The following is a 19,365-nucleotide window of genomic DNA, read 5'->3' on the forward strand; positions in this document are numbered from 1 at the left end:
ACTAGGGGTAGGGGATCGGCCTACCTCTCTGTTAGTATCCGTCCCTACTGTAACTCTCGGAACCTCTGTTCCAACTCCCAACATCTGCTTTCCATACCAAGATTCAGGAAAGCACGTTCTGGAGGTAAAACCTTCCAGGTCTGTGCCACAACTCTCTGGAATAAACTCCCGATCGCAATTAGGATGATCCAGGAAGAATTACCCTTCCGTAAGGCACTAAAAACGTTCCTCTTTTGTTAACCCCCCCAGGACTTTCACTCTGCTTTCACTCAGAAGCGCCGGGACACCCCGTTGGGGTAACTGCGCGCTATAAAAAATACACAATATATATATATATGTATATATATATATGAATATTTCATGGAGATTCGTCAAACCGCACCAACGTTCTTGCAGTAAAACACTTTTCCAATGGAAACTAGGTCCTAACTATAACTACTTTCTGATGACCACCAGTTGGTAAAATATATACCTTTGGTCGTCAGTAGGTATTTATAGTTAAGGCCTAGTTTCCCCCTCCCTTTTCTGGACCGGGTAGCCGGAAGCTGTGCCCGTCATCTGCCGGAAATCTTCACGAAACATGCGCAGAGGAAGCTACAGCAGCCCCAGGATAGTAAAGAAGGACTGTTCACCTCCGGTGCAATGACAGGAAACAGGTCGGAGGACACACGGAACGTCTATCACACAGGAGGTACGATTATTGGAGTGGCTGACCTGACGTATGCCAGTGCTGCGCGAGGCTCTAAACCATGATTCCAGAGCTATGAGCATTATCCCATCATGAGCTACATGAGAAATCAAGTGATTTGGGTGTCCGTTTGGTAGTGCTGACGTCACCCGGGTCTTAAACGCAAATGTGTCATTATATCTGTAAAGTTCCACAACTTGGCCAACATGGAAGGTATCACTGACTCTATATTCATTCATAGTTGCACACATAAAAGATGATGGACATCACCGATTTCTGCGATTAGGAATGTTTGTTGTACATTCAGTGGAGTGTTGGAGCTGTAGTAATACAGGGCTGTGAAAGGTGTAAGTTGCAGTTTTTGGCACATGAAGGGCAGCTAATATATATACGTATGTGGTTATTCTGGTAGACTGTAGAACTTGGTGCTGGAAATCAGTGTTCGAGGCTCGGAGTTGCATCCAAATCCTGTTATTGTAGAGTAAAGACGTAATGTACGCGTGCTTGAAAATGTATTTTAAATACAGTGCTCATGTAAATTGCTGATATCGTTTTGGGTTGATTTGCGCTATATAAATATGCTAAAAAAAAAAGGAGGAATAGCCCACACTTACTGTCACAGGTAAGATGGTTGCATACGCTATTTATAGCACAATGTAATGTGGTAGGGCGGAGGAGCAGCATTTTACAAACACAATAAATACACAGACAAAGATAGATAGTTGAAGTGGGTACGGGCACGTGCGCTCGACTCCATTTTATTATGTTGTTGTTGGTAACAAGTAGTATAGTAATCATGATATCATATACAGATATTTAATCATAAACAGTTTATGACTTCTGCTGTACAAAGGTAGGAGCATTGTATGTGAAATAATACACAGAAGATTCTATCGTAAAGAGTTCATGAGTTGAGGTGCACTGAGTTAGGGGCAGTTTGTGTAGAGCCTGTGATGATGCGTGGTCCAGGCAGACCGCACTCGTAAAAATGTGTTTTGGCTATTGAATTTTGCCTTAACAAGGGCACGTGGCAATTATTTATGGTGTACTGAGTTAGTGGTACGTCTGGTGTTTAGCGTGTGCTCACCCTGCGATGATGCGTGGTCAGAGCGGGCTGCACTGAAATCATTCACTGTTGCATACTGGACTATATTAACTTTGATCGGGAAAGAAAACTAGCATCGATGGTTATCAATTGCTGTGCAAACTAGGTGTACTGATTGCTCCCCATAACAAAATAAATGATTCCTCTTCACGCAGTGCATTGTAACTTTCACAAATTGGAGACGTATGTCTGGTGGCAATGTTGAAGGTGATACCCCAGAGGTACTTGGTATTGCTGGTGGTGGAGGTACATTTTGGCGCAATCTTCTACATTCTTTGTTATCATAGTTCACACAATGCAGCTATTGAAGGTGCTTGCACATACTAGCAGTGCAACAGCACTATTTTTTTCTCTGCTTTAAATAAATTGAGGCTGAATTTAATGCTGTCTGTAGTGTAGTTGAAAAGGTAAATTCAAGTTGTGAACCCTACTGTGCACAGTGTACATAGAAACTAGTAGTCAGCAGTTATAGAACAATGCTTTTTTTCTTTTCTTTTAACTAAATCTGAATACATACAGTATATTTGTCTCTGCATTAAATACATCAAGGTTGAATTTCCTACTGTCTATAGTGTGGATGCAAAGGTGAATTCAAGTTGTAAACCCTGCTGTCCGCAGTGTAGATCTTAGGGTGGAGAACATCATCTTCAATTATGATTGAAGTGGAAGATAGAACATGTATGCAGCGTGCATTTTATTATTCAACTAAATCTATAAGTGATATAAAACATTTTTTGAAGTAGCATACTAAAGGGACATTGTGTAGGGTTTGATATGTGTTATAATTAGTTTGGTTGCCACTGAGTTAGTGATACCTGAAACAACAAGGTTCTGTGGACCCTGCAATGATGTGTGGTTTGGGCAGGCCGTACTGATAGTAATGTTTTTTGTCTTGTGAATTCTGGCTTAGAAAGGCCATGTGGTTACTTTGTGTAGGTTTGAGGGACGTTACTTTGTTTGGTACTGCACTTTATAAATAGAGAATGAATAATCAGTTAAATTCTGCCTGAATACGGCCATATAGCGATGAATTATGGTGCACTGAGTTAGTAGTACCTTTTGAACTGAGCGTTACATAACCTGCGATGATACGTGGTCCGGATAGGCCGCACTGGGGATAATGATTTTTGACTACAGAATTATTTTGCCTTAATAAAGCCTCGTCATGATTATTTATGGTGTACTGAGTTAGTGGTACGTCTGGTGTTTAGCGTGTGCTCACCCTGCGATGATGCGTGGTGTGAACGGGCTGCACTCAAAGCATTGACTGTTGCATACTGAACTGTATGTACTTTGAGGGGGAAAAAAAGTACCACCGATGGTTATGACTTCTTCAGCAAACAAAATGATCAGAAACAGCTGATTCTTCCAGTGGTGTAGCCATTTTTGTCTCCAAAAAAGAAATTCAGGTTTCCAATGAAGAAAAAGTGAGGTTCAAATTGTGACCTATGCTATCCACAGTGTAGACTATCATTAAGTGTACCTTTGCACTTGCAATGTGACATTTATTATTCAAGTAAATCTATAAGTGATATAAAAGAAGTTGTTAAAGGAAGCATGATAAAGGGATATTGTATAGGGTTTGATAGATGATACACTTAGCTTGGTATTGTACTCTGCAAATAACACAACAACAGTGTAATTAATTGTGAGCTCTTATGACCGCAGTATAGGCAGAACGCAGCAGTTAGCATGAGTCCACAACCACGTGGCATTGGTTAGAGCTGCACAGTATTGTTAATTTAGTGTGTGTACAGCCAGCGATGATAATTGGTGCACAGAGTTAATGGCAACTGAAGCAACAAAGTTCTGTGGAGCCTGCGATGACGCGTGTTCCGAGCAGGACGCAATGGTAGCAAAGTCTTTAAAATCAAGTTTTCTTATAAATATTGGTTGTCCTTTCATGGTAGTAAGTTGCAGTACATCTCCAAAAACTATGATATATTTTTTTCTAAATAAGACATCTGACTCAATCGCCATGTGGCGATGATTTGTGGTGCACTGAGTTAGTAATACCTTTGGCACTTAGCGTGTACGTACCCTGCGATGATGCGTGGTCGGGGGGGAGGAACAGTAATTGAAGTAATGTATTTTGTTGATTGAATTCTGAATGAACTCCATTTAAATGTGATACTATGCCTCATTGCTGACATAAAACTGTTCACTCTTCTTTGCGATGATTTATGGTGCACTGAGTTAGTAGTATCTTTGTCGCTGAGCTTGTACGTACCCTGCGAAAATGAGTGGTAAAGGAGGGACCGTATTCAGACCAATGGCTTTTCTCTATTGAATTCTGCCTGAATACGGGCACGTGGTGATGAATTATGGTGCAGTGACTTACTGGTACCTTTGGCACTGAGCGTGTACGTAACCTGCAATGATGCGTGGTCCAGGCAGGCAGGAACTGGGAGCAATGTTTTTTGCCTAGTGAATTCTGCTTTAACAAGGCCACGTGGAGATGACTTGTGGTACAGTGAGTTAGTCGTACATGAAGAACTCACCGTGTGCGCACCCTGCGATGATTCGTGGTTCCGGCGGGTCGCACTGGTACAATGTCTCTTGGCAATTAGAATGCGTTATGTGCAATCGCCATTCCACCTGAATTGTGAGCCCTCACAATGAAGATCGAAGGCAGTTGTCAACACAGATATCGAGTTCGCAAACGGCCTGTATCGAGGAGGCACGTGGTCATGGCGGCAGACACATGGGAGGGTGAGGACCTTCGCTGTGGCAGAACCTTTTCTCTTTGCAGAAGTGAACCACGCCCAAGGTGTAGGCTAATTATTTATACTCCTACACTGACGTTGTTTACTTTGGATCAGCCCACTTAAGTTCTGCTTGAAGGGGGAGAGACAACACAGCAACTTGACTGTGATATTACCCAGAGTCTGAGATTATATGGTTGCGTCCACTGTGCAGTACACTCCACGTATCAATGGTATATCTACATACGGAAACGTTTTTGGTTTGTATAGTGAGTTGTGTATAGAATATCACCGGTAGTGTTAGCATTGTGTACATTATTGTTGAAGTGCGAATTCCTTCCCTTATACATAGTTGGTTGCCACTTCTCTAAACATTGAGCTAGTGTGCTGTTGAGGGGATATATTATTTTGGGAAGGTCTGTTGTCCTGCTTTGCGCTGCCTCTGAGGTAGTGGAGGGGTAGGGGTCAGGAGGGGTGGTTATAGTGATAGTGGCACTGGGTATTGTGATTTTGTTGGGTGTTGGAAGTTCTAAATTGGTACCTCTATCACATATTGCTCTTTAAATATGGGTGTGAGTTGAATGTAATTCACGAAGTACATAGTCGACGTCCTTTCACTAGTTAAATGTTGATGTTAATTTGTTAGTGGTAAGTGGAACTATTGCCTGTTTTTTTAAGTAGCATTGCAAATTTGGTTTCTTGTTGAAGATATGGGGAAGTGGTCAACATTATAATTAGGAATTGTCATTTAAAAAACCTTTGAAATTCACTGAAAAAACCATAGGTTTCAGGCAGGGTATAGTTAGGAATTATCATTTAAAACACCTTTGAAATTCACTGAAAAAAACATAGGTTTCAAGCAGGTTATAGTTAGGAATTATCATTTAAAAACCTTAGAAATTCATTGAAAAAACATAGGTTTCAGGGGTGTTACAGTTAGCTGGACATTTCACTCATACAAAACCATTGAAATTCCTCCGTTATAGTGAGTTGTACTAATTGTAACTCTCGCGCCGGCAATCCACTGGTGATGATGTCACATATTACATCACTTATGACATGGTCAGTGACATCATCCTTGACATCACTGATGACATCACAAATGACATCACTGATGACATCATCCTTGTGATAGAGTGACAGACCTCCTCTCACCCTAGTATAACATTTGATACACACACTCAAAAATAGAAACTAACATTTTCAAAACAATGCACATACCAATACCACTTACACCACACCTATTCAGTAGTTCCAAAAACTACACACACATCCACTCATTTACCAACAGTCCTATTCAGTCACTCATACACGTACTCACTCATCATATGTACTCCTACACTGATACATCCTGTTACACAGAGACACTCATCCATAGAGTTACTCACACACATAGTCACACATGCAAACAAAGTATCAAACATTCATTAAAATGCATATAAATTTATACACACACCACCACACTTACTGCTACAGAAACTTACACATACTTACTCTCTTAAGCATTCACTTATAGAAACACATACTAATTTATGCAGGAAGTCTTCCAATCTCTCACTCTCACATATACTCACTTATATACACCAATACTCAGATATACTATTTTAAAATATATGTAGTTACTTATAAAGACACCATTGAGACAGTTATTCCGCCGCTCCTCCCCGCTCTCATGTCCGCCGCTCCTCCTCGCGCTCCTGTACGCCGCTCCTCCCCACGCTCCTGATGTCAGCACGCACGTCGCGGCCGGCGCTACTTCCAAGGGACTACTTTTTTTTTAATCGTAAATATTTTAAAGAACGTATATTTTATTTTTTTATATAGCCTATGTCCATCTGCAGACCCTGACAATTACAACGATGTATCGGGTGTTTGGATTGGTGCTGTGGTTCCTGAGTTTCCCCGCCTCAAAGGTTCAAAGTTCTCTCTTTATAATAGTAGTATAGATTTATTCTTCCATCGACCTTGAGAAATACATATATATAAAACATATTTAATTTTCAGAAAAACACACATTCACTGTATGATGTCATCAGTAATGTCATGAGTGATTTCAGTTGAGATGTCATCAGTAACGTCATGAGTTATGTCACTGACCATGTCATGAGTGATGTAATATGTGATTTCATCAGCCGTGCATTGCGGTCGCGTGAGTTATAGTTAGCTGAACTAACTATAATGGGGGAATTTCAATGGTTTTGTATGAGTGAAATGTCCAGCTAACTATAACGCCCCTGAAATCTATGTTTTTTTCAGTGAATATATATATATATATATATATATATATATATATATTCACTGAAAAAAACATAGGTTATAGACCATATATAGTTAGGAATTAGCATTTACAAAACCTTGAAAATTCACTGAAAAAACCATAGGTTATAGACCATATATAGTTAGGAATTAGCATTTAAAAAACCTTATTTTACTCACACAAAACCATTGAAATTCCATATATAGTTAGTTGCACTAACTATATATCGCGCACCCGCAATCCACTGCTGATCATGTCACATATTACATCATTCATGACATGGTCAGTGACATCACTGATGACATCACTGATGACATCTCAAATGACATCACTGATGACATCACTGATGACATCTCAAATGACATCACTGATGACATCACTGATGACAACATCCAGTGACTGTATTTTTCTGTAAAGTTAAAATATGTCTTGAGTGGATGTATAAGTGTCTGGATGAAGGATTTAGTAGGTGCATGACTGACTGTATGAGTGAGTGATTAAATGTGTCTCACTGAGTGCATGGGTTAGTGACTAAACTGTCTTAATTTGTGCATCATTATGTCTGTTGTTCTGAAAACTGCTGCATGTGTTGTTCAGTAGCTATATGAGTAACTATATGGGTTATTGATTGGTTGCCCAAGTATTTGTATGGGAGACTGAGTGTGTGTGTGGGTGGCTGGGAGGTGTATGACTCTGTGCATAGATGTGTGAGCAGTTGATTCACTAGATGTATGGGTTCAAAAGTGCATGTGGAAACAGCTGTATGGGCGGTTGACTGTGTGCATCAGTGTATTGGTGAGTGAATGGATATCTCAGTGCTACATGTCAAAGTAAGTACATATGTAAAACACAGTACATGTGAGACTTGACATATATAAATAACTGTGCATAAGAGCCAGTGAATGTGTGAGTGGCTGTATGCATCATTGTGAACTTGTATCCAGGATTGTATAAGAGAGTAAATATGTTTTAGTATATGTTTGAATAAGTAAGGTGTATATAACTGTATAGTTAGGAAAATGGAGGTGTGATTGATTGTTTGCATGACTGACTAGGTGTGTGTGTGTAACTTCATGGATGAATGACAATCTGTGAGTCTGTGTTTACACTGAGTGTATCTAAGGTTATATTGGAGTCTGAAGAGGTTCATCGTATTATCACATGAATGATGTCATCAGTGATGTGATCAGTAATGTCAAATGAGATGTCATCAGTGATGTCATCAGTGATGTCATTTGAGATGTCATCAGTGATGTCATCAGTGATGTCATTTGAGATGTCATCAGTGATGTCATCAGTGATGTCATTTGAGATGTCATCAGTGATGTCATCAGTGATGTCACTGACCATGTCATGAATGATGTAATATGTGACATGATCAGCAGTGGATTGCGGGTGCGCGATATATAGTTAGTGCAACTAACTATATATGGAATTTCAATGGTTTTGTGTGAGTAAAATAAGGTTTTTTAAATGCTAATTCCTAACTATATATGGTCTATAACCTATGGTTTTTTCAGTGAATTTTCAAGGTTTTGTAAATGCTAATTCCTAACTATATATGGTCTATAACCTATGGTTTTTTCAGTGAATTTCAATGGTTTTTTAATAGCAAATATCATAAGCTGTCGAATGTCAAGTACGTGGTAAGTGAAAACATTTTCGTGTTTATGCACACTGATCTGCTTTGAATGGTGCCCCCCCCCCTCATTTCTATTAGGAGTACTCTCTCTTTGCAGATAGTGAAAGGTAGTTAACGCAGGCCTTTGCCCCCGTTGTAATCCGTCGTGCCTGCTTCTCTCTCCATTTGATTGATTGTTATCCAAGTATTTACTATTTTAGAATTAGTTCTCTTTGGTTCATTCTCTATTTACAAACAAACACAGAGTCGCAATACTCTGTTTAGTCTTTGCAGATAACGAAAAATCGTGTAAAAAAAAAGAAAAGGAATCGAGCAAAATCAGTAGGCCACTAATGGGATCTCTTTTTGACCTCGCTAAAATAGAAACATTAGGAACAACCCCTCATGACAAATACAAAACTAGTGAGATGAACTGAACTCCACACAATGATTGCTGCAAAACAGCTCGGCTCCGCCACCCACCCCGCCCAAAATAACGATAAAGAGCGGCTGCCATGATTGGTTGCGGAATGGCCACGACGGAGCTACGAAATGGTGCTGCTCTCATGCTAACCCCAGCTTCAGTCTGAAACATCCAGAAACACTGTAGACTACCAATTCGATCAGTTCCGGTAGCGCCCCAATGTAACCCGGTAGAGAAGAACTAGCCCTCCCCTCTTTGACTGATGGTTCTTGTTGCCTGTCCCTTCTGTTGTCATTTAACAGAACTATTTAGCCTGCTGAAAGGGGTTGTGTTTCGACCGCTGGTTGGTGGAGACATTTTGACTATATTCTGGACCTGCGTTGTCGCGTAATACGTCATATGACGCGCCGCGTTAGCGCATCCGGAAGTCATCCGGGGCGCGCAGCGCGTAACGTAAGCATAACAAGTCATGTGACTTGTTAATAAAACTTTTCATTGGTTCATTTTACTTTTCTTATTCTAATGATGAAAGCCTTGATCATATCACCTAAAAATTACGCTTTTAATTACTTCCGAACATTATTTTTTCTTAAATATATGTTATAATGTTCCAGGCTAATGTACTTTCCCGGAAATTTTACAACTGTCCTGCAAGTAAAATATATTCTTTTTTCGAGAAAAAGAGCGTTTCTTCGTCCCATGACGGAGCCGTTGAGCAAAAGAGGATCGACCTGCTGTCTTAGTCGCCGATACGCCTGAATATGAGATTCTTATCGATCACTTTATGTTGCAGGAATAGAAAACACAACAGCCCTTGACCATTTATCTTTACTGCGTTCCTTCGTATTATACCTTTTACCCTTCATGTAATTGGTCTGCTTTATTTCACTTGCCTTTTAATGATTCTAAAACAGTGACTATTATTAAAAACTTTACCAATGTATATACTACTACCATGTTTTCTTTTAAAAACCTTTATTGTGAAAATTTCATTATACAAATACGAGCCTATAACCACGTGGGCCTGCCACGGAGCAAACTGTAATCGTATATGATGAATAGACATTTACACTGTAGAGGAACGTAACGGGCGGGCCATTAGGTTGCATGAACTAAGGTGTCTAACAGTTACGGAATCGGTGGACGTACATTTTATAATTAAAATACGACAGGGCCAGTTACAATAAAATTATCTAGATATACATTTGCGGGCAAGTACCATGGGTGACGTTAATTCGAACTTTCAACAGTACAGTAATCAATAACACATCAGAACTTAATATCAATAGGGATGTCGAAATATTCAATCAATTCTCGTCCCCGCCCGCCATGTGCTTCAAAACTGCATACGTATCTCGTGATTTCAAGGTTCTGCAACCAGTACACAACAAGGAGTTACGAGTCCCATTTATTCTGGCGCCATTTTGGGCGAGGACGGGCAGGTCCAGGATATAGTCAAAATGTCTCTACCAACCATCGACTATGATGATGTTCATATGCTGTATTTATTAGAGTAACACTCATCTGTCCACATGAAATTAATTTACCACAATCTAAACATGTCATTTTAATCTTTCCAAAGTTCTTCTAAATATTTGGGACCGTTTCCCTTGCCTCTGAAGCTCTCAGTGCCACTTCTTTGATGAATGTACTAGCAGGTCAGGGGTTCTCCTCCAAATCTCTCTTTTATGCAGCACTATAATTAATTGGTGCCACCTCTCCATATGACGATGCATGGTATAGTTACCACAACTATATTTTTTTCCGGTTCCTCTGGAGAGTTCATCGTGGCAGATGAAGCGTGTAACGTACCGGGCATTTACCTTTTTTTGCATGTACAGGAAAGGAAAAAAAAATCGAGCGTCCAAGTTCTAAGGTGTCCCAGGGCCATTTTAGTGGACCAGGCCCAAATCCAAAGAACAGGCCGCCATTTTGAGAGTCCTCTTGCAGCCACCTGTCGCTGTAGCATGAAGAGCAGCCGAAACTCAGCTGAATGGCAACTGAAACGGTAAATGGGCGCCCCACTACATTTCAGCATTGTAGGATGACCACACCAGTACAGCAACTTGCTAGACATCACCTCGGTGCCATCCGGATCTCGGCGCCCCACTGCAGATGAAGTGCCTCTCAACTATGAAACCACCACGGTGACATCCGGATCTTGGCGCGTTGTGCTGCCTTCGGCCTATTCGCACATCGGTCCGCTACTGACGCCATCTCACAGGCTAATGGGGTGACCCACGCCGAGTTTCAGCATTGTAGGATGACCACACCAACTTGCTAGACATCACCTCGGTGCCATCCGAATCTTGGCATCTCAACGCCTAGTGGTATCTTCCATACAGAAAATATTGTTACGCTGCCTTTGGCCCCATTCGCACATCAGTCCGCAACTTAGACATCACCTCGGTGCCATCCGGATCTTGGCATCTCAGCGCCTTGTGGTGTCAGTCAGAAAATATTGTTGCGCTGCCTTTGGCCCCATTCGCACATCAGTCCGCTACTGACACCATCTCACAGGCCAATAGGACGCCCCACGCCGACTTTTACCATTGTACGATGGCCACACCAGTGGCACAACTTGCTAGACATCACCTCGGTGCCATCCGAATCTTGGCATCTCAACGCCTAGTGGTATCTTCCATACAGAAAATCTTGTTACGCTACCTTTGGCCCCATTCGCACATCGGTCCGCAACTTAGACATCACCTCGGTGCCATCCGGATCTTGGCATCTCAGCGCCTTGTGGTGTCTTCTACTCCGAAAATATTGTAGAAAATATTGTTGCGCTGCCTTTGGCCCCATTCACACATCAGTCCGCTACTGACACCATCTCACAGGCCAACAGGGCGCCCCACGCCGACTTTTACCATTGTACGATGGCCACACCAGTGCCACAACTTGCTAGACACCACCTCGGTGCCATCCGGATCTTGGCATCTCAGCGCCTTGTGGTGTCTTCAAATCAGAAAATATTGTTGCGCTGCCTTTGGCCCCATTCGCACATCGGTCCGCTACTGACGCCATCTCACAGGCCAACGGGGCGCCCCACGCCGACTTTCAACATTGTAGGATGGCCACAGAAGTGCGACAACTTACTAGACACCACCTCGGTGCCATCCGGATCTTGGCATCTCAGCGCCTTGTGGTGTCTTCTATTCAGAAAATATTGTTGCGCTGCCTTTGGCCCCATTCGCACATCGGTCCGCTACTGACGCCATCTCACAGGCCAACGGGGCGCCCCACGCCGACTTTCAACATTGTAGGATGGCCACACCAGTGCGGCAACTTACTAGACACCACCTCGATGCCATCCGGATCTTGGCGCGTTGTGCTGCCTTCGGCCTATTCGCACATCGGTCCGCTACTGACGCAAACTCACAGGCCAACGGGGCGCCCCACGCCGACTTTCAGCATTGTTGGATGGACACACCAGTGCGGCAACTTACTAGACACCACCTCGGTGCCATCCGGATCTTGGCGCGTTGTGCTGCCTTCGGCCTATTCGCACATCGGTCCGCTACTGACGCCGCCTCACGTGCCAACGTATTTTCTCCGCATTTTACACCCTATGCCGCATAACAGGTCATGTGACTTGTTTATAAAACTTTTCATTGGTTCATTTTACTTTTGGTTTCCTAATGATGGAAGGCTTGATCATGTGACCTAAAAACAACACTTTTCATTGGATGAAAACTTTTTTTTTTTCCCAAACGATGAAAGCCCCACCTTGTTTCTGGATGTTTCAGACTGAAGCTGGCGTCAGCATGAGAGCACCACCATCTCGTAGCTCAGTCGTGGTCATTCCGCGAGCAATCATGGCAGCCGCTCCCCACCAGAAGCCTGCAGGAGTCGGAGCCCCCAAAACTTTTGATGATTTCTCAAGGCGGAGGGGACGCTTTCGAGAATGGGGTCCAAGACCTAGCAGACAAGCGTCCGATTTCCAAGGTGTCCCAGGGCCATTTCAGTGGACCAGGCCCAAAAAGGAAACAGCCTGCCGCCATTTTGAGAGTCCTGTGACAGCCGCCTATCGCTGCACCGCAAGAGTGGGCGCAACTCAGCTGAATTGCGGCTTTTGACACAGTGGACCAAAAACGGACGGAATGGCAACTGAAACGGTAAAGGGGCGCCCCACTACAACAGATGACACTCCACCTGGACAGGCCCGTTCACCGCCTCCCCCGGGGCGCCCCGCGCCGTTATTCGGAGCAGCATTGTAGGATACCAAAACCAGTGCGGCAACTTACTGGACATCACCTTGGTGCCATCGTTCTGCTGCCTTGGAACTATTCGCGCAACAGTTTGCTACTGATGACCCACCCCCCGCGACGCCCCATGCCGTTATTTGCTGGGTGGCAACTTACTAGACATCACTTTAGTGTCATCTAGATTTCAGCGCGTTCTGCTGCCTTGGAACTATTCGCACAACAGTTTGCTACTGATGACCCACCCCCCGCGACGCCCCACGCCGGAAATCTGGACGTTGTGCTGCGTTGGGACTATTCGCACAGCCGACCGCTACTTCGTTGTTTTTCCCTAAAAATGTTTATATGTTATTACTATTTTTGTTTTCTTGTATATATTTATAAATTATTAAAGTTTTATAATCTTACTACTTTGTCGGAGTGCTATATATTTTTAATGTGACACATAATTGTAAAAACTTTGATGTACAAAGAGTCATCCCTGGAATCTTCCGCTTCAGGCTCGGTCCCCTCCCCAATCACAATACAGGATGGTTTTCAGATAATAGCAACGCTTCTGCTGTGACGGATCTCATCGAGTGTGGGCCTTGATCTACTATAACTCCTTTGAAGAGGGGTGATTCTTTACAGCTGTGGCCATAAACTACATCTGCAGGGCTAGCTGATACCCTAGGACCAGCCTGGACAATCGGACACAGAGGAAAAGGAGTATCAGAGGGTGCGGTAGTGAATAGGGCGAAAGGGAGGTGTCGGGCGGGCACAGGGTGTGATTCTCAGGGAAGAGCAGCGCAGATGGGGGGAGGTTTATTACCCATGCATAAGACAGAGAGCGGGGGTGACCACTGCCTGGGGGAGATGCTTGCGAGGGTGGGGAGCCATGCTAAGGATCGACAGCGTGCACAGAGTGGGTCTGGTCAAGGCATCTAAAATGGCTGCCGTGCACGACAAAAGTGTGGCATTTGAAAAAAGACAAGATGGCGCAGACAATGTTTTTCAACACTTCCTGATTTCCTTCGAATCGAACGTTAACAGACGTTGGGGCATATTACCAAAGTTAAGCGATATTTATCCCTAACGATGCTTAGCAACGATTTTTTTACCGTCAGAAATTATCGCAGATAAACCTTGCTATTATCAAGGTTTATCGGAAATACGATAAAAAACGACCGCAATGCATTAATATCGCTGAAAACTCAGCGATATTCATGCATTACCGAGCTAATGCTCTTAGCCATGTTATCCACCTTCCTTTGGATAACATGGCTAAGAACTGCTCAGGGCAGGTGGTAGCTTTTGGAGATATTCGCGCTTATCTCGAATATTTCCAAAAGTTGATAATAGGAGATAGCGATGTTAGCGACTGTTTCCAGTCGCTAACATCTTGGCATGCCCACTTTGCATGTCATTAGTGATAAATATCACTCACATGCAAAGTGGGGCCCAAGATGGTCGCTATCTTCTACTAGCCGTCGCTAACTGGTGTTAGCAACAGCTAGGTAATACACATATAATTTTATCTCCGCGAAGCGGAGCGCTGTTACAGATATATATCTTGTTTCTGAACGTTAATTTCTCAAAATGCACTGAAGCACATATATTGAGACCTAGCAAAGGCACATCGGGCTACCAGTCCCTACAATTTTGCCAAGTTTCGTGCAAATCCATTCAGCTGTTCGATCCTACCGAGAGACAAGATGGCGGCCGCTACGGACTGTTTGGAATGTTTACAGACACCGGAGAGCCAATCAGCTTCGCTTCGCAAAGCTCCGTAACGCGAAAAGTACGCGAAGCGGTGCGCTGTTACAGATATATATCTTTTTTTGAACGTTAATTTCTCAAAATCCACTGGAGCACATATATTGAGATCTAGCAAAGGCACATCGGGCTACCAGTCCCTACAATTTTGCCAAGTTTCGTGCAAATCCATTCAGCTGTTCGATTATTATTATTTTTATTTTTTTTTGCCCCGCGGGGCCCTTTTAAAACCTCCACATCAAACCTAGGGGGTCAGCGAGGATCTACTATGCCCCCTTATGGTCATTTGCCCCTTCGCTTCGGCCTCCTCTTGTCTCTCGATCCTACCGAGAGACAAGATGGCGGCCGCTACGGACTGTTTGGAATGTTGACAGACGCCGGAGAACCAATCAGCTTCGCTTCACAAAGCTCCGTTGCGCGAAAAGTCCGCGAACCAGAGCACTGCCCGGTCCGCTGTTACAGATATATATATTTTTTTAAACGTTAATTTCTCAAAATCCACTGGAGCACATATATTGAGACCTACAAAAGGCACATCGGGCTACCAGTCCCTACAATTTTGCCAAGTTTCGTGCAAATCCATTCAGCCGTTCGGGCTAAAAGTGAGGCCAACCGCCCTATGGAAAACTCAATGTTAAAAACACGTTTTGGGACCCCCCTTTTTTCTCGGCCCCCCCTTGACGAACCCCCCCAAAATTTTCAGGGGCTGCTCAGAAACAAAATGTGCCATTTTCCTGAAAATTTCAGCCAATTCCGTCCACAAACGCCAAAGTTATTAGACATAGAATTTTCAAAAAACCCATAGAGGAAAAAATCCTAACTATATATACCTACTGGCGACCGCCAGTAGGTAATATATATATATATATATATATATTTTTACAGCAAACACTGTCTCCATGAAGAAACACGCCACACACTACTCCGTTTATCAAGTATTTTGGTTTATTTTCTGTGGGTTTCCCACCATCAATATATATATATATATACACATATATACATATATATATATATATATGTGTGTATTACCTACTGGTGATAGCCAGTAGGTATATATAGTTGGGACATAGCTACCATAGGAAATCCGCAACATTCTATTAGGAATAACTTTGGCGCCGGTTGAGGAATTTGCGTGTAATTTTTCAAACTTTTGGCCAGCTTCGCTGCACTCCTTCCCTGAAAGTTTCAGGGGGATTCCTGAAGTGGGGGCGGAGAAAAAAGGGGGGTCCCAAAACGTGTTTTCCCCATGTTAATTTCCATAGGACGTTCTGACAAGGCTACAGCCCGAACCGCTGAACGGAATTACACCAAACTTGGCAAAATTGTAGGGACTGGTACGCAGCAGTGCCTTTGCTATATTTGGTGAAAATTGCTCCAGTGGTTTTTATGAAAATTACCTTCAAAAACACATATATATCTGGGCGGAGCCTAACCACACATCTCATCGTGAGATCTGATTGGCTGTCAGCACTTCATCCAAGAAGTGTTGGCAGCCATCTTGGGACCAATATACATGATAGCACCTCATTAAAAAGCATTGTAGTTAATAGAGGGTTTTAGGACTTTAGTTACATTATAAATTATTTGTTGATGGTACCGTACTCATTTTAGGAATTGTGGTGTGTTCTAAGGTGATTTTACCAAAAGCCTTCTGCTGGGATATCATGAATCATGTTTGAAAGAAAACTATTATCTCATGCTTTTCCCACAGTGGTTTGGAAGGGGATCTATAAGCTAAACTGAAAGCACATTTTCTGTAAATTCACATTATCTTTCTCAGTCATGTGAGCATGAAGTCTGACATTCTCAGTAAAACATGTACATCCAACAAGGACAGAGACTGTCAGTTGATTCCTTTGTGTTCTACTGCAGCCTCCTAGAGTGTTCTAAAGAACAACTAGAGCGCTAACAGTCCTACTTATTACAAAGGTATGGCACAGCTGAAGCCATCTTGATTAGAATAAAGTGGTAACTCTTAAAACATTTAATTTAAAAAGGAACAACATGAGGGGGTATATTTTGCCATAGAAAGTAGGATTAGTGCTGCAGAAAGAAAAATTAGGGCACATTTTGAGTGAATTCCCAAATCCTCTTCTATTTCATTAAAAAATTCTGACATGCAGTCTCCCAAGATGGCCACCAGAGACAAAAGAGTCCAAATGTAGCCCAAATATCACCCAGATGTAGCCCAAATATAGCCCAATGACAGAATGTCCCAGAGTGTTCTAAAGAACAACTAGAGTGTTAACAGTCTTACTTATGACAAAAGTATGGCACACCAGAAGCCATCTTGATTGGAATGAAGTGGTAAGTGTTGTAATGTTTATAATCTTAGTTAATAGTGTGTTTTCTATTTCTATTATGTTCACGTCACGACTGTCATGTTCGAATGTTCAGATATGAATAAATGTAACGTCATAGCTGTCACTTAGCATTATCCATGATATCTCCGTTGAGACAGCGCCCCATCTGTTGGCTCCCCGTGGGCCCTTTATATCTATATCAATAAAAGATATACACCTGTAATTATTGCCCGTTTATTTACTACATCCCCACAACAATTGGCGACGAGGACGGGATGCGACGTGGGCCCACGGGTAATGTTTGTCTCGTGGATGTGTCACGGTGCTGATTGAAGAGTCACCGTGGTGTTTGTGTAACGAGACGCTAAAGGAGGCGGACTGTTTATATACGGAGCTAATAAGTAAGTGCATCGGCGTTACCTAAAGTCATCTCGGCAAGCATTTATGCACCGAAGAGACCAGTTCTGCATCAAAAGTTACTGGCGTAAGCGCGCTGAGGATCTGACTACTGTGCGAGATATATGCGCTGAAGGGTTAAGTTTTTTGTTATAAAAGTTACCGGCGTAAGCGCGCAGAGGATCTGGCTGTGGTGCGAGGATTGATTTGAAGCGCTAATTAACCTTCATGTATTGCGCTCAGGCTACCGGCACAGTGCGTTAATCATTTCTGTCAGCTGTGAGAGGCGGCCGACATAGAACGTTGAGAATGTCAGTCAGCCTAGCTGCGTGAAGCATGCCGGGAAGCGATGGCTCAGCATCAACGTAACTATTGGATACCAGATTAAAACGTCACCAAGCGTAAACAGCGTGCGGCCATTTTGGAAAGCTAATTACCACAAAAACATACCGATCCTGGTGAAACTGACACGGAAAACGAAGGCGATGTTTTAACTTTCATGAGGCATCTCATAAATTAAATCTATTTGAGCAATTTGAGTTTTACCAATTTTAATCGTTTAAAATATTGAAAACAGTCTAAGACAAAATGAGTCTGAAGGAAAGTTAAGGATAAATATAAAGTTTGGAACTATCAGTATAACAATGATTTAAATGACTTATTAGACAAAAAAAAAAAAAAGTGAGTTCTGTTGACTGAAAGTATAAATTACTAAAGGAAGATATTCGTATAACAAATTTGAATATGGCACAGAGCAATAATATATGTGTACCACCACTCTTTCTGGATGAGCCAGGTAAACCCATTATGAAGTGGAAAAAGTGGATTAGAGCATTCGAAAACTACATTGTGTCCATAGATGGAAAGGGATACGATGCAGAAAGGAAGTGTTCATTATTGTTTGGTCTTTTAGGAAAAGCAGGGCAAGATGTTTTCGATAGTTTGCCTGAGTTTGAGAGCCCCCCAGGAAGTTTCATACCACTAAACGAATATCAAGAAGCCATAAAAAGACTTGAGTTACAATTTGATGAAGAAAGTAATATAATGGTAGGGAGACATAAGTTTGCGTTAAGAAAGCAGCAAGAAGGAGAAACTATTGATGAATATATAGCATGTTTACGCGTACTTGCAAAAGATTGTGAATACGAGGACATGACTGATATTTACATCAGAGATCAAATTGTATTTTATTGCTATTCAAAAAAGGTGCAGGAAAGGCTACTAGCATGCAAAAAACCGACATTACAAGAAGTTGTTGACATTGCGAAAGGAATAGAAAGGTCGATGGTGTCTACTAAAGAGTTATCCAATGCTGGCAGTAACGCTAATGTATTTTATTTACAGGACAAAAGAAAAAGTGAGAACAAAAGTTATGAGAGAAATTGGAATGAGAGAAAAGTAGGAGGTAAACAGTTAAGCTGTTTTAGATGTGGCTCGAAAGATCATTTGGCTGATAGCAAAACATGTCCTGCAATAGGTAAAAAATGTTTAAAATGTAAGAAATTTGGTCACAACACAGCCTTATGTAAGACAAAAAAAACGTTCAGTAATGTAAATGTCAATACTGTAGTTGACTATGATGAAGAAATGTGTGCTAGTATAATATTGTACGTAGAAATGGTAGATGGAAAAATTAAAGGTCCTATTGGTGATGCTAAGATTGGTGACGTTGAGTTGCAGTTTACTGCGGATTCAGGATCACCAATCACAACTATTTCAGACAAAATGTTTGAGGAAAAATGGAAATGTATAAATTTGGAAGAATCTGATGTAAACCCGAAGGCTTTTGGGGAAAAAGATATAAATATGCTAGGATATTTTTGTGACACTGTTACATTTAGAGGCAGAACGATAAAAACTAAAATATATGTAGCTGAAAAAGGCAGGATTTTAATTGGGTGGAAAG

The 19,365-nt window shown here is 42.1% G+C and overlaps 1 protein-coding gene across 3 annotated transcripts in view; it reads right to left on the reverse strand.

Annotated features, from left to right (window-relative positions):
* The window catches only part of LOC144818798 (phospholipid-transporting ATPase ABCA1-like), a 3,252,877-nt gene that overhangs the window by 1,012,478 nt on the left and 2,221,034 nt on the right, over positions 1-19,365 (reverse strand). The window lies entirely within an intron of this gene.

This window comes from Lissotriton helveticus, chromosome 2_1 (genome assembly GCF_964261635.1).
Source record: "Lissotriton helveticus chromosome 2_1, aLisHel1.1, whole genome shotgun sequence".
Lineage (NCBI taxonomy): Eukaryota > Metazoa > Chordata > Amphibia > Caudata > Salamandridae > Lissotriton > Lissotriton helveticus.